Here is a 5045-nt window from a genome sequence, read left to right as displayed (position 1 = left end):
TGTGTGTGTCTCACTCCCATTTTCAGTCTCTCTCTTCCAGTTGGCTGTCTCAGAGCCAGTTATTCATCCACAGAGTGAGTCAGGGTGGGAGGGACCAGGAGGCCAGCCGTACCAGTCACACCGTCATTTCTCTAACACACACACTTATCCTCTGTCTCTTTCCTTCCACTTCTCCTTCTCTTTTCTCTGCCTCCTCCACTACCGCTGTCCTGGTTTCTTTCTCTATCGGCAGTGAGAGGAGCAGACACTGAAAGAGAAGATAAGAGTCGGGCTGCTGGCACTGATCAGGACTCTCAGAGGAAGCAGGAGGTTATAAGGTGAGCCGCTGGTTTAGATTAGACTTTTTCCGTTACTACTTTTCCTACGCAGACTGTAGTCGTTCAGTACTTTCAGTTACAATAAAGTGGAGCCATCGCAAACGGTTTTTATGGCATGATACTTCTCTTCCTTTTGGTTATTGTTAACTCTAAACATGTTCCTTTTTTTCTGCGCATGATTCGCTCACAGGATGCCTGTCGCCGCAGCCTGCGTGTGACCCCACCCTTACCGTTCACTCTGCGAGCGGGCTGAGCTTCACTTTCTCTAATGCCCGTAAATGGAAGTGTTAGTCTGAAGTGCACTTGTTTTGGAGTGGTAATTGAGTGATTTGTGCCGTGTCTCTTTGCTGTCTAGGGAAGGTAAGACAGATTATGGAGTTATTAATGATTTTTCTGCTGTCTTCAGATGTATTTTTTTCTGCCTGTGGCTTTTGACCTGATGTTTTCTGGTCACATGACAGGCGGACTGAGAGCAGGGTGGTTCCCCCGTCTCTGCTGGCAACCGTGTCATTTTACGCCTGCCCGCTAATTCTCACAGAGCAGACTTAAAGGACCGGATATGGGTTTATGTTTTCCTTATGTTGAGAGATGTAGAGAGTGGGGGAAGTGTGATGGAGTAAATGAGGATGAGGTACTAGAGCGCTCTGATCCTAAACGCTAACATATGGTGATTTTGTTTTTGCATTTGAAAAGGTTTGATGAGGGTTACCATAAATGGCCATTGTGTTGGTCTCTCTTTCCTGTCTTTCTTTAGAGACCAGTGCTGATATTGGGGTTCAGATTTCACTCAATGACTAGTTAACTGTAATCTGATTTAGTTTATTCGGGTTCAGTACAGAATGACAGTGAGGTTGAGAGTTCGGCTAGACTTTGAACGACACTGGTCATTTCTCATTTAAAGTTAAGTGCTTTCTGGTGAAAGCCTTTAGGAATGTTTCTGGGTCATATTTCACCCAAAAATCGAAATAATGAAATATGCCTTTAAAAAATTTGCCTATTTTAGAGGCATTAAGATTTTTTTTATCATTATTTACATGAAAATGAAACACTTTCCCTTGAAGTTATCTTTACCGTAATGTAAAAATCTCATTACCATTACTATTATGTTGAAAATTTGTCTTTTTAAACAAAATATTTAAATAAGACAAGATAAAATATTGTATTAGTATAGTAGTTTTATTGTAGTGTAAAAAAACACACACACAGTAATAAGAATTACCAGATAGAATAATCATTGATTAGTAATGTGAATTACAGAAAAATGTAGAAACTCATTAAAATGAATGAAAAGTTGACAAGGAAATGTGACTTTGATTTTTAATTGTCATGACAGTGCTAATAAATATAAATAAATAAATAAAAATATAAGAATTGAGTTCATTTTCTTAAAGGAAATGTATTTATATAAAATAAATAAACAAACAAATAAACATTATTTATTCATTTATTTCATCATTATTCATTTAGTTTTTTATTTATTTAATTTTATGCATTTTTTTGGAGTAAATTATCAACTGGACATGGTTTTATATACTGCATATAAGGTATATAACCTACCTAACCTATACATTTATATTTTGAGTCATTAAAAATAATGTTTTTAGACATTATTAAAACATTTACATCCATTTTCCAAATAATCACTTTGTCATGTTTACTGGGTATTGCTGTAGATGTTTTTACTCCAGTAATACCAAAGTCCTTTTAAGGTAAGTCATTTCACTCGGCGGCCATCTTTGAAACACCTCTCGTCATGCAAGTGCAGCCCCTATCTCTTTGAATGGGGAAACATTAAATTCTCCAAAATGGTTTGCCAAGCTTATGATTAAATTTCATATTTAAAATCACCAATGAAATCTGACAACAACTGTCTCATAATTGTTGTTTCTTTTGCTCAAATAGCATTAAAAAACGCTTATTTTTCAGGCTAGACCAGCCAATGCGCAGTCAGAAGCGCACGTCTCCTAACGCTGACTGTTTCTATAGCAACCAGGACTTTTAACGGTAGCTGCAGTGACGCGATGACTTTACCGATTAGCGATTGGCTCTTTTATTCCGAAGGCGGGGCTTCCTTTGATAGAGCGGCCATATTGAGTGTTGCATTTTACCCAATTCAAAACTATACGAGTGACACGTCTTGGGTATTCTATAGTCTTAGAACTTGTAGTTTCACCTGAAGACACATTCACACCTTTCGTAGAATTGTGTGTTTGTGTTCAAAACAGACCTCTTAAACTCACCGCCTGTTTCTTGTGTAAATGAGAGGTTTACTAACCCTGAGGTTTACTAACATTGTGGCCACTCATAGTATTGTCATTATGAAGTATGCACCCCTCCCAAGAAAATGTTTGCGTCAAGTTTCATCAGGATCATCAATCCAGGAGCAAATCCAAAAACAATCCACCGGGACATAAACGCCAATTAGACCCAGCCCAGGCAAAGCTCTTTTGTGTGTCTAGATGTGGCTTCCATGAGTTTCCACTGTTAGAGTATTTAGTTGCTGAGGCATGCGTTCCATCAGCCATGCCAAAACCTCACAATACATCCACACAGCCACTGACAATCCTGAGACGTCTTACAGATGCCTCTCATATCTCACATTTTTTTGTGTGATTTCCCTCACACTGGCAACCGGGATTAGACACTGCTTGTGTTCAGTTTTTTTTTCTTTGATTGATTTCTAAATTGTCCGGGTTTGACTTTGTTTTCCTACTGACATGCTCTCTACAGTCATTCTTTATATGTACATGTATTTGCATTTGCTTGACCATTCCCTATAGATCCCGCCTTCTCGCACGCCACGATTGGTCGATTGTGTCCAATGCCTGCACATTATTGGTCAGACTACTTATTAGTAATTACCTTCAGCAAATATGAAAACGATAAGAAAACAACCCCAAAAGCGTAGCAAAACTTAATAAAACATAATTTATAGCGCCTCCCATCCAATAAATCCGATTATTAATTGATTATAATCCGATTATCCAAACAATCCAGTTTTATGACGAAATTCAAAGAATAAATACCATTTTGGCACTCTTTAATATGGCGTGACAGATCTCTGTAGCGCCTCAGTTCAAGCGGCATGTGAACGATCATCTCTTCATATTTACTACCAGTTACAGCACAAAATAAACACGAATGAACATCAGAAGATATGTTGAAAGGAACAGGAAAAAATTCTAAATTGAATTGAATCACAAGCTTGTGAATTGAAATTTGTCTCAATACCCAGCCCTAGGCGCTTCATGTGTTTTGCACAAGGATGATGTTACCACGTTCTGAGTACAAAAACCAGTTTGGACCATATTCCGTTCCTCCTGGGGCATCTGATCTTTAACTGATCTTCCTCAGAACAAGATTGCAGAAGTTCATTTGATGGACTGAATGTTCGACATCTATCACACCTGGCTGAATGAAGGCTTGTTCCGGTGACAAACGCACATTCTGAGATAAGAAACTCGTTGAAATAGCTGATTTCAGATGCTTATGAGAACTTTTTTTTGTGTGTGAACTTTACAGCAAAGTCTGAAAGGAAGGAATATTACAATAAAGGTCGGTCAGTTCACATGCATTTGTGTGTACGTACATTCAATCTGCGTTTCCTTTTCCAAACTCAGTGTTGCACTAATCTTATCTCAGGTCTTTTAACATCCACTCGCAGGTCAATATGATGCAGTAGTTTAAATTCTTTGATTTTACTCACAAAGCAAAGGAATGTTATCATCTTATTACAGTCACACCGACTCCTAGAAGCGATAGTGACTAGAAAGTGGTTTAACCTGAAGGTCGTAGCACATTTTCTGTGAACGTCTCTGTGTGTGTGACGAAACATTGTCCATGATTCCAATCTGCATTTGTAGAAACCCTCCATCACTACCATCTCAAAAGACATCTGTGTGCCCCAGTCAAGGGATCTACAGAGAATGTGAGAGAACATGTCTGGGTATGTCAGTTTTCACTCTGAAGCGTTGTTTGGTGCTATTTAAGAGAAGTTTCCACCGCTGCTTTAGAGCAGATGTTGTGCGGCAGCGAGACAGAGCTGTTTGTTCATGTGAGTCCTTGGAAGGTAAAGGATTTATTGACCTTTTATTTATTGCCCCCTCTCATTGTTAGATGAGGTCTTACCTTTCGATTGAAGTCATTATTTGGACCAATTTGGAGAGACAGTCAGTCTGTGTATGTATGTTATCAGAAGGACCATGTGGCTCATATATTTCCCAGCTGATACGGGCACATCATTGTATCTCTAGGTTGTAAATGAGTAATTTACTGCTAATCTTATCTAAATATACGGTTATGAAAATTATATTGTGTTCTACATAACTACTGAATGGGTCTGTGTATTAAATTTGACCCTAAAGTAGCGTTTAGCCTTAGCTTTGAGTGTTTGTCTTTGATTCTATTTGATCTATTTGTTGACTTGACCCTTTAACACTTGCACTCTCTATTCGTTTTCTAACTGCTTGTTTTCTTAAAAAAGGCCTCTTACACTAGCTTTCTCTATTCTTTATATATATATATATATATATTAGTGCTGACAAATGCTTAATCACGATTAATCGCATCCAAAATAAGTTTTTGTTTACATTGTGTACTGTGTATATTTATTATGTGTATATATTAATACACACAAATGCATGTATACATTTCAGAAAAATGTTATGTTTATGTATTAAATATATTTATATATAATATAAATTATATCAATATAAATATAGACATGTA

The sequence above is a fragment of the Sinocyclocheilus anshuiensis genome, unplaced genomic scaffold (genome assembly GCF_001515605.1).
Source record: "Sinocyclocheilus anshuiensis isolate Anshui unplaced genomic scaffold, SAMN03320099.WGS_v1.1 scaffold827, whole genome shotgun sequence".
NCBI lineage: Eukaryota > Metazoa > Chordata > Actinopteri > Cypriniformes > Cyprinidae > Sinocyclocheilus > Sinocyclocheilus anshuiensis.
The sequence above is the reverse complement of the archived record's forward strand: the minus strand, read 5'-3'. Positions refer to the sequence as shown.